Below are 12,287 nucleotides of genomic sequence, written 5' to 3' on the forward strand. Positions count from 1 at the left end.
AAAGAAACAAGTCCAACTCAAATCTTCTGTCTCCACCTCTCCGTCCTTCTGCCGGCTCTTAATCCCGTCTGTTTTCCTTCAGTCGATCACCGTCTAATAAAAGCTGATTGTTTCACATGAGCACTTTTGACAGAAGCTGATGGTTTTATGCTGCGATGTCATGAACCCCGTGATTCAATCGGTGTGAGCAAACTGATACAGCAACAGTTATTGCCATGGAGCCGTCTACGTTTTGATTTATAAGATTAGATCTCTTGGAAGCTGAGACTTCTGCTCACTGTAAGAGAGGTTAGGAGCTCAGAAAACACAGAAAAATAAAGCCACACAGTGAATTTTTCATTATTTTCTCATTAAAAACCAGAACAACCAAAGAGAAGTTGAACACAGAGTTCCTCTCATGTGTTTGGGTCGTTCTACAGCTGATCTGAAGTTTCTGTCTTTACCTGATCAGGAGTTCTGCTCATTCTTTGGAGCAGTAATGATGAAAAATCGACACAATAAACTCACAAACATACAGGACTGATCCAGAGACTCTCTGATTGGCTGAGACATCACCCACAGGAGCCAATAGGAGCGTCCGATGTAGAGACGTGACTCTGGATGTCACTATCAAAGATGGAGGATGGATGAATGAACACACAGAAGGAGTCAGAGAGTCGGACTGATCCAGATCTGAACTAACTTCAGTATTTCATTAACTTCATGTTCCAGTTAATATTAAATAAATATTGTGTGTCTCACTGAGAAGCTATTTGAAATATTTGTATATTTTTACAGAAATATCTAAATCATCATATTTCATGTATCTGCAAATGAACTTCTGTACAAAACATTTTCATGTTGCGAACAAATGTTGCAATATGAAAATGTGTGAGTGCCGTTAATTCCGTTTGTGTTATCACAGATGTTCTGTGTCGGAACACGGAGAACCGAGTCACAAGGATTTGACCTTTTCTCTCCATCATCCATGACAGTGAAACATTTTTTTAAAAAAAGGAGGACAAAACAGCAAACATTACCTTTGGAGAACGGGGTGGCCAAAAGGCAAACAGAGGAGAGAATCTGAGAGAGGAGCCGCCTTATTGTTTCAGCGGCTCCCAAAGTGAGCGGTCTCTCTGAGACTAATCTTCTCGCTCTCTGTGTGAGGCTGAAAGCAGCAGTAAATCATTTTCTACCACGCAGGCAGAGCCAGAATGGCTGCCACCACACTCAGATAGGGGGATGGTTAAAGAGGAGAGGCAGCACGGGGGGACAGGGCGATATGCCCCCCCCCCACACCAAACCCCTCGGAGGTTCAGCAGCATCGGGGAGATTCTGTTGGACTCGGTCCTCATCAGATCCAGAACTCTCCACTCGTTCCATATCAGCCCAGACCAGCTAAACTGGCTTCTCTCCTCCAGCTCACATTTTCAACTCGCTTTTGTTTGCTCTCTCTCAAGTGCCCCCCCCAGCTTTTATCATCACTGTCTATTGGTTTCATGTAAGGCCGGCACTGCTGCTGCATGGCCCAATTCTCCTTTTGTCCACAACTACCAAATAAAAATTAAAAAACAGCATTTCATAATTTTTTAAGATGGTGCGTGGGCTGATGGGGGGGCTGTGGGGAGTGGGGGGGGGGGGGGGCTGGTTTAAACAAATGGGAAACATTCCTCCAAGGGATTGTTTCATGCCAGCAATAATCAGTTTTAATTATTGGACTTCCTCACATCTCTGCCCAAATAGCTCCAGTTGGATAAGACAACATTATTCTTTAGTCGACGTGGTTGTCTTCCCTGGGGAGGGCAGAAAATGTGGAGGATGTTGGAAGTACCCAGAATGTCGCCGCTCTGTCGTCTTCGCCCCCTTTTCTCCTCTCGAGTGTGTCTCCGTCCTTTGCTCCGGTGGATGAAGTTCTTTCAGGAGCAGCCAAGTCTGTCTAAGCCGGCTTCAAAAGCTGCAGGATTCTGGGATTCTCTTCTCGGCGGCCATTAGTGCACGCTGCGGTGGAGGAGGAGGCGAGGGCGGGGTCGACGTAGCTCAAGACACGACGTGTCTCACGGTTTCATATTTCAAAAATGGCACACTGGAAAATGACAGGGAAATGAGTCACTCTGTCAAGTCGTATTGATTCACCGCAGGACGCAGGGACAGAGCGAGTAATTGTCAGTTTCATGCTCGCGCCGAAATAACAGACAAATGATGGACGGTGGTTTACGGCGGCGGGGGGGGGGGGCGCTCTTAGGTGGGGGATGGAGGAGCAGAAAACCTGATGCACAAGTGCCAAAAATGTGTCAACAGATGGATTGAGGGGAAGACTGAGAAATGGAGAAATGAAACCTGGATTTCTAAAGTCCACAAAAGGGAGTGATGCTTTAGAACTGGCAAATAAAGGGGGCTGGCTCTAATGTCTTTATAAGGCCATAAAACACTGGACTTCCTGGCCTCTGTCTAATTGTAGAAAGGGACAGGGATTGGAAAGGGAGTTGGGGGGGGGGGGGCTCGACTCTACCTGCCTACTAAATGAGGCCCTTAAATCCTCCTTGCTCGGCCTTCGGGGCTTTGTTGGGTTTGCTTTGCCAGCAACATGGACGCAAAGGGAGCGCAATCGAAGGAGGGACTGCGTTTGAATCTCAGCCGTCGGTGTTTCACTTGAAATTAAAGTGAAGATGGAGAAAAGGCACAAAGGAGGGAGGAAAGTTCTGCTCGTTAATGATCCCCCTCAGAGCTGTCTCGCACGGAAATAAAGACGAATGAGGGAAAGAGGAGGGATCCGAAGGCAGAGCTGAGAGGAAGAATACGATTCGTTTATCATCGATGATTCTTTACAATAACTGGAAAACACGAGAGGGAGCGTTTTATAGACACAGCAGGAAACAGCCATAGAAAAGGCTCCCCTCCCCCAAGGAGCTATACGCTGAACTCTTAAAACCGAGAGACGTAACACTCACCGTGATCGGAAAAGAAAACATTTTCATTTCATAAACTGCTCATCTCGGGGATGCGGCCTCGACCTCCGACACTTAAATCAGCCCGGTGAAGAGCCGAGGAAGAGAAGTGTTTTTCTACAGACCGAACTAAACTGTGCCCCAGATACCTGCACATGCACTTGAAGGGAAGAGCCATTAATATCAATATTTGTAGTGACAGGCTTATGAACTGTTCCACACAAAGATCTACCTGCCAAAATAAAAGCCTCCATCTAAACCCCGTAGAGATGAACTATAAGACAGAGCAACATTAACCCTTTATCTCTTTTATTTTTGGACACGATCGTACGATTCCTCTCCATTTCTTATTTATATCTATCGCAGCCGACTGTCCGTTTGAGGATAGTTTTATGGCGATGCTTTTACGTCCTGCTGTCTTGCGGTTTTCCTTTTCCATCCAGTCCCCCCGCACTGCAGTCTAAATTCAAAATGAGTGGTGGCTTCAGGCGCTGTGAAGAAAATTTAAATTCCAGTCTTGGCTTTTATCTTTTGTCAGCGACTTATTCTGAGTTTATGAGCTGTGCACATAACTTTTGCCGATTCTGATGATGGCAGTCCGGGGGTGTATTGTGTCTCAACTTGCCACACTACAGGAGCTGTATAACAGTTGCCTTTTTTGTGCTGGGTTTTATCAGTGAGTGCGAGAATGAAAAGGAGTCAAAGGCAGCCCCCTAAGCTTTCCATAATGCGTCCTGAGAGGAGACAAAGACCCGCATTCACTGCCGGGTGTCGATAAGACCTATCATTAGTCTGCCATTGGAGGTATTACCAACACACATAGACGCACTCATTCACAGCAGAGTGCAGTGGGGTACTTACTGCTGCACCCGTTCACTTTTTCCACACATGCATAAATATTCGTCTCTGCACCAGAGAAGAGAGAGAGTCATTCAGGCTCCATTTGAATCGAGTAAAGGCAGAGAAGTGGACCCCCCACTGGTTTCCCATCACCACCGGATCCACTCAGCCCCTCGTGGACTCACTGCTGTTCGTCACGATGTGGCTGCAGCTTCAAGTAGCTCAATTTAGAAGAAGACTGAAAGTCGACATTGAGACCGTAAACTCATCAGGAAAATTCACTGAGCTGATAAATCAGGGAGGGCGAGGGACATATTCCCATAGACTCCAACACAATCTGACCCCCCCAATGGTCATTTAATAGAATAAAAGTTGAAGGCTTGACTCTACAGACCCAGAGTCCAGATCCAGGTTTATAGACCATCTGTGTTTCGGGCTGCTTGTGTGTTTTCTTTGTCACGTTTTGTGTTGTAAAGTCTGTTGTGCGTTAAAGTGACTTCGATGACAGAAAATCCCCGTTTGCAGTAATAACGCCGATCTCTCTGCATTAATGTGCTACTGATGTATCGACGACAACGAGACAGGAGTGAAATGAAGAGCGTTGGACCGTCCGTCCTCCTTTCCTGTGTGCACGAGGATGACCGCGCTGCTGTCTGCGTCCTAAACAGATGATGGACCGCGACTCACATGCCCATTCCCTCTCATTAGCCCCCCCACCTCTGGAGAATAGATGAGTTTACTTACCTTCCCCTGCTCCACTCTCAGTTCTGAGCCAAACGCCAAGCGTCGGCTCAGGGTCATTAGCCTCGCTGCTTGGAACAAATGGCCTTCGATAGCATCGCGGCTCAAACACGAGAGAGGCAGATTAACCTCCAGATCCTTGGAGGGAGGAAAGAGGGCTGTTCTGCTTTTATATTTTTATTTTTGGGCCCTTTCTGCCTTAAATCATCTCCTTTTGTGTTTGTGTTCCAGATTTAGAGCCTTTGCTCTTGTTTGTTTTCCTCCTCGGCCTCCTTGGAATCTCATCGCACTTCAGCTAAACATCGCAGTTGTTTGCCCGAAAATAAAAACCGCAGAGAGAGAAGTGGGCAGAGGATCAAAGCCCGAGGAGGACTTGTCTGGCAGATAGTTGCCGGGGTCCTGCCTGCGTAGACTCACTCTCTCTGTGCACATCACTAGCACCCCCCCCCCAAACACACACACACACACACTTCCCTCTCACTGCCAGCTTGAAAATTACAGATCATGAAAAACAGTGCAGTCACAACAACCTCCTCCCGGAGCAGACGCCTCCCTGTTACAGCGAACACGCCCGTGTGCTGTCTTGTCTTTTCCAGCCTTTCTTCAAAGTGCAGAATTCCTCTTTCTTTATTTTATTATTATTATTATTTATTTTTTTTTTTATATCCTCGTTTTATTGTGCCTCTTCTGATTTGGTAAACTCTGCAGGCATTTTTAAAGGGTTCATTTTCAAGAGGGAGGAGATAATCTTGACAATAGACAAAATAAGATGATGGGCCGTTTTAACCTTGGTTAGGAAAACTCGGCACACTCAACGCCCCGCGTTTATTTCCATCTAAGGTCAACGTGTTCACCAAAGAGTTCTTTCCATGCGGCCTCAGTGAAGTCCGTGGCCAGTTGGTTGGTGGTGGTGGTTTTGGGGGGGGGGGGGAGGCTCAGATGTCTGTTTTGAGCAGAAAGACACGCCCAGAGGATGGATATAATTAAGACTAGTGACTTTTTCTTCTGTGGGGGGGGTGATTGTATGGATGGGTGTTCTGGGTGGTCTAGCTCTACGTGTCTGTACCAGTTTTATTAAGAACAGGCACAAATATGGTGAGAACACAAACATCTTCTGACAAAGCACCAAGATTAGCATATGTAACACATCCAGATATAAACGGCACAGACGGGAAAGCAGCCATGTCACTGGTTTGGCATGGGGAGGCATCTGGGTGCTGGGGGGGGGTTAAAAAAATCTAAACAAGGAAGAAGAAATAATCGAAGCAGCTCAAAGACAGACCCCGAAATTTACAGAAGTGAATGAACTTCTGGACTCTTCAGTGCTGAAGAACCTTAAACTCGCTGACTTTACTGACTCTGGCTCTGTAAAGACGTAAGCCTTACTGGTTGCATCGAACTCTATGGGAAAATGTCCCTCCTTTCTCCTTTGATTTATTGTCTCAGGAAACGTTTTCCTAATGAGTTTATGGCCTCAGTTTCTAGTTTCAAGTTGATACTTGACCTCTATCACCCCCCCATCCCCCGCTTCATCTATCTTCATACGTTTTAGTCATTTTATTTAGATTTGTCATTAACAATACAAAAATAAATTGTCCAAATCTCACAGTTTTACCTTCAGATATTCAACAGAAGCCAGATGATCCAAAAATGTCCTCCATTTGTTTGGATAAGGTCACGAAGCAGAACTGCTTCTCTTCCCTTTTGGAATACATTTTCTTTTTCTTTTATTTAAGTCAAATTAGCTGAGACGGATCTTTCCGTCTCCGACTCCACCGTGAACGTCTGACTTCAGCGCTGGGTGGCCCCGGTCGGGTGAACCTTCAGGTATTGCACCGTTTGTTAGTTTTCTGCCAACTGGGCCACAACCTCAAGAACAGAATTCATCTTATATTGCAGAAGTGGAGGTTGGGGGTGTTTCACACTCATTAATAATGTCTGCTCGGGTTTATTTGCACGACCCCGCAGCTTCAGAGAGAGGAATCCCTCCTGGATTGCTGGAAAAAATGTTTTCACATCTTTCTTCATCTTCAGGTGTGCAACTAAAAGCATGATTTGGATTGGACAGAATTCAGTATCCACCAAGTTTGGACTTTTTTTTTTTTTTTTTTTTGTAATGCACAATTGGAAACAAACATTTCCAACATTTACAGGAGGGTCCCTTCATTTTAGGGGGAAAAAGAATAAAAGCTATAAAGCCAGTCAATCCCACAACGAGCAGTAAATCCTGATTAATAGCATCTTCTTGTTAACACATAAACACTTTGTACCATCAAAACGTCCATTAATTTGGAACTTCTTCTCTCCCCCCTTTTGCGTGAATTGGCTCATTTAACTGGCAGAAGGAACACAGATTTTTATTGTTGCATTTTGTTTTTTTTTTTGGGGGGGGGTGTCTAAACTCATGGGTGGTCCTGGAGGGTTTTTTTTGTATGTGTGTCATTTTCTGAACGTCACATGGATCTGTTAATGAGAGAATAAATTGGTGACTCCGAGCCGAGACCTTAATGACGGAGGTGCCGTCCCCAGTCTCAGCAAGTTGGCTCAGTGGGGTGGAGGGAGGGAGGGAGGGAGGGAGGGAGAGTGGGGGGGCGTGGAGGCTTCAGGAAGCAAACTGAACATATCAACTCTGCAAGACAGAAATATTAAATTACATGTATGTGCTGGCAGATGCAGAAAATTGAGCGAAGGTAACTTAAGAAAGAAAGAAGGGGGGTAGTGGTGTTGGGTGGGGGGGGGTGTCAGTTCTTAGGCTGCATAAAAGGTTTAATTCCTCCTTCGGCTTTTCCTGCGCTTCCCCCGTTTCACTGTGTTTAGCATCAAAGTGAAGTTTGAACAATTGAGGCAATTTCTCATCCAGTGAAGGTCAATCATTGTTCTTTCTGTACGGACGGCGATCCGGCTGGGAGGAACTCAGAGGAACCACGTTTCACTGGCTGAGTCTATTTTAGCCTGTCACCTCTCAGCAACCTCTTTTTCTTCTTCTGCTTTTTCTTTCCTAAATGTGTTTTCAGACTATTCTTGTGATTTCTATGAATTTTCAGCTCAATTTATTAAAACTGCTATGTTATTATTCTTATTTCATATTTTGGCCTTGGAGTTATATGAAAGAAAGGAGAAAAAAAAGGAAAATTGATGATGGAAAGATTACTGCGACGTACAATAAAACATTTAGTCTGAAGCTTGTTTGGGACCAGAGTCCTGATCCTGGATCAGATTTAAGATCCAAAACTTTGCTCCTGGTGTTTACAGAAACCAAAAATATATGTGGTTAGGACACGAGGCACTTAGTGTGCTTAAACACGGCACATTTAGACTCGTTCAGTAGGTGCCGTCCGCAAAGGCCACTTGTACTTGCTGCATCTAATCACGACACCGGCACGAGTCCGCGCCAAGAACCATGGGCTCTGACTCAAATCCTGAATCCAGCCGGAGCGGTTTCATTTAAAAAAGGAAAAAAAAAAAGCGCCGTCCTCCACAGGAACTTTAGTGCGATTCGATAAGCTGACAGTGTTTGTGTGTCTGTGTCACCGTCAATGACTCATAATTAGACACAATGGGAGAGCAAATGGCGCCTGAATCTGGAAAACATCAGGGGACGCAGAGAAAAACCACAACTGATTCAGAAAAACTGGTGTGATTCAACCTCACAGCTGCCACCTACGACTCCTATTGTTTATGCTGTTATCAATCACATGTCGTTTTTTTTTTTTTTTTTTTTTTTTTACATTGGATGCCTAACAGGTTCCTTTTTTAATTAGGATCATCAATGTTTTCATGCTCTCCTGATGTTCAGTTATTGATTTACTGATTTAATTTTTTTTACTGATGAGGAATGAAGATCATTTTTCTTTATTGGGGTCATGAACCGGCTCACTTCACTGATGGAGCAGAGAAACAACCTGAGTTTGTATCTTATCAACTAAACGCTGAATTGATTGGAAACGAATTATCAGATTGATAAATAATGACTCTGATCATTAGCTGCAGCTTCAGGCTCTGATTGTGGAAAGGAAGAGAAAGACTTCAGATTTTTTTTATTCTTTTTTTAAATAATGTTTTAGTTTCAGCATTTGGACGCTCAGCATCCTGTTCCTGGAAAATCAGGAAGGTTGCTCTTTTTGTGCCGTTCCATCTGGTCAGCCGTAGATGTTCCACTCAGAAATTCTTTTTGATGATTGATTCTGTCTCAGTTTCTCATGGCGGCCGGCCTCATCGCGCTGCAGGCCATGTCAGATGCTCGGCTCTGTATAAAACATCACAGCCTGTTGCCGTCGTTATCCCAAAATTCTTTATTGTGTCTGCTGCGCCACATTAAAGCGGATTACCGACAGATTCACCGACTCCTTCAGTCAGGATCAGATTTTACAGACTAAAGTGTCTTCACAGGCTGATTTCATGTTCTTGAGGTGTTTCAGTGTTTCTTTTCCTCTTTAAACCACCTTAACATCCATCCTCTTTGTGTGTGTGTGTGTGTGTGTGTTGTTTGAAGATGAATTGTGAGTTAATGTACACACACACGTCGCTCTCAGGACCACCCAGAGTGTTTATAGGATCTGGGTTGTGAGTGGGTTTGTTGTACATATATAATCGTGTGTGTTCTGGAGAGGAAGCAAAGTGCAGATTGTGTTACAGCTAATACTGTCGCACACATCAGTCAGTGATGAATAATTCCAGTAATTTAACACACTTATTTGGAAACGGACATGTAAAAAAAAACAACAAAAAAACAAAAAAAGAAAAACAAAGCAGTGTGTGAGGACTTTGGTAATGAAACACTGAGAGTGTATGTGTGTGTGTGTGTGTGTATGACATTTTAATAACACGGTTTAACAAACAGCACCTGAATTTATCCCGCTCTTTCTTCTCTTGTTTGTTTTCTGCCCTTGTCCAGACACGACGGAGGCAAACACGTTCAACGGCACCTCGAGTCTGTCTGCGGTGAACCACCAGGCCTGCCACACACACACACACACACACACACACACACCAGTTACGGTAAGCATCAGAGACCACCGAGTCAGGAGTCAGGGGGATAATAATGGTGTCAATGTGAGAAAACAAACTCGTTTGTTACTGCTGTTTTCTTCACTGACTCACTTCAAGACAAGTTCACCATTAGTGTTCCGAAATGCCCCAAATTTAATATAAAATAGAAAAGAGTAGTTTCTTTGTGCTTTATTTTTACAGTGTTGTTTTTACAGGAGGACTAATTGTGTGCGTCTGCTGTGATTCATGCTTTCTGTAGTGTGTGCGTGCATAAAAACCTGCTTTCCATCAGTCAAACCCAATCTCCAACATTAACAGCTGCACCACATATCCCACAAACCCCCACTCTGTACCCCTCCCAGGATTCTCAGCATCCTGCTTCACCCTCCCTCCCTCAAAATAAAAAAAGATATATATAATTACAGTGTGTGAGCGGCATTGTGGGAAACCCTCCCTCTTAAGTGCTATATCTGCCCTTGTTGCCCCTTCTTATCTGTCATTCCACCACTCTTGGATGGGTTTGGGTGGGACTTATTCTCATCATTCATTAAACTGTCAAACATGTTAATTTGCATCCAGGTCATCAGGGCGACAGTTCAGACGGAGGTCAACAAGGTTTTAAATGCAGCTCCGAATAATAAGATTGGCCTCTTTAGTTGTTATTATTTAGTCAGTGAACATGAAGCGCGTTAATCCGTCCAGGTTATGAGACTTTATCACTCGCTGCTCCCTCTGCAGTCATTTTGTCCTCCTATCCAAATGTAATGTTTATTCAGTGAACTCCCACAATGCATCATAAAAAGCAGCGGCCACTAACTAGGCGATTTGGGCCATCATGCGTTGCTTTCAAGTTTAAAGACACAAACTTTGAAAAGAAAATGATTGAAGTCTTTTTTTTTTTTTTTTTTTAGGTGAATGGCAGAACAGAAGTCAAAAACAGAAATAGAAGCTAATTTTTATAGTAGTATATTTATAGAAGTACATTTTGTGGAATTTTTCAGTCTTTTCGGTCGGCTTTTGTTTGTAGTGAGATTGTGTGTGTCCTCAGTATGAACTCCTGATGAGTTCAGACTTTGAACAAGCCAACACAACTATTGTCTTAAAGTTGTCACAGACAGCATTTCCCACAAGCAGGCAGCTCCATATTGAAATGTCTGAAGTCTTTCCCAGGGAAGACACAACAGTTTGTTTATTGTAAACAGAAAAGAAGCCGAAGTAGAGAAGTGATCGACTTAAACCCAAAACTCTGCTGGGAAAAAAGTTTCATCTAAAAAAACAACACAAAAACGACAGCGAAGTTGCTGAGAAAATAAATTGTCAATCAGTGAAAAGATGAAAATCAGGGTCTGCAGTTTCAAAAAAAAAAAAAAATTTGGAATCAGAAAGCTGCCTCGTCACGTTGATGTGTAGCTCCAGGTGAAGTGACGGCACCGCCACGTTACCAACCAGCTGAAACGCCGCCCGCCGTCGGTTTGGTGGTGCCTGTGCCGGACCAGCTTGGCTAATAGTCAGCCAAAGTGTGTGTGTTTGTGAGCGCACGTGTGCGGGCTATTAAAGCACTTGAGAATCAGAGACGAAAGGCCTCGCTGCTAATGGATGTGTCTATTGATGTTCCCATTTAGCAGCACACTGTAAACGATAGGACCGTGATTGTGTCGAGGACGGACGGAGGAGGAGGAGTGGAGAGCGGTTTGTCCGGGCAATGATGACAAGGAAGGTTATTATTTGGCGTGCTGCAGAGACTCTTTCTGCTGTGTGAGAGAGAGAGAGGCACTCTTCCTCCATCTCTCTCGCTCTCAGCCTTTTGGCCATTATTCACTCTGCCCCTTCTCTCGCTCTCTGCCGTGAGTCGACATCAATTGTGGTTGTCTTTCCTCCACATCCTCCTCTATTTCTCTTTTCTCAACAGCCAGCCATTCCTTTTCGTTTTTTCTTTTTTTTTCCCCTTGAAATTGTGTGAAAGTAGATGAATTATCAGAACAAAAAAGGAAGTCAGAGACAGAATAACGCAGAAGCGGCAACGAAAGAGTTTTGTTATAAAATTTTTAGGAGAGCAGGTTGCCCTTGAAATATTGATTTCTCCAGTACTAGACATTTTTTCCAGCTGTGTGTGTCCTCAGGATGAACCTCAGTACGTGTGTGTGTGTTTGTGTGTGCTGTCAGATCCAATCTGTGTGTGTGTGATGAATATGAATACAGGCAGCCTGCCTGCAGGTCTGGCAGAGACCACCTCCAGGTGGACTCAGACCCGTCCTCAGACGTCAGCCTGTATCTGTCAGTGCTCCGACAACCTGAGGATGAAATGGTGAAGGGAAAAAAAATACACAACACAGAGGACAGGAGCTGGGATCAGAGGGAATCGAACCTTTAACTCTACTTAGTGGCATTTAAACTGGTTGTGATTTTGATCACAGGTTTTATTAGTTTTGATGAATTCTCTTAAGTTGAAGGGAATGTTGTGTGTTTATCTCAGTGCGTGAAATCAAACCTGATAGTGCCAATCCTGGATGTCAGTGTGTTCGTGTTTGTGCGTGTGCTATTGTAGACTTTGTGTTGTTTGTCAAAATTCGTAAACATCAGGTCAGTCCTGCCGCTGGAGGCCATTTATCATTCATCCTGTGTGTGTGTGTGTGTGTGTGTGTGTGTGTGTGTAATCCAGCCGTGAGGAAGTCAAAACACACACACAGAAACACGGAGCCGGAGGCCAGCGAGCAGGTGAGCATTAAGTCAGGCAGCTAAACAGATCACGTTGTGGAATGATATCAGCAGACAGGCAGACAGAGCAGGCCGGTC

Source organism: Echeneis naucrates, chromosome 4 (genome assembly GCF_900963305.1).
Source record: "Echeneis naucrates chromosome 4, fEcheNa1.1, whole genome shotgun sequence".
Taxonomy (NCBI): domain Eukaryota; kingdom Metazoa; phylum Chordata; class Actinopteri; order Carangiformes; family Echeneidae; genus Echeneis; species Echeneis naucrates.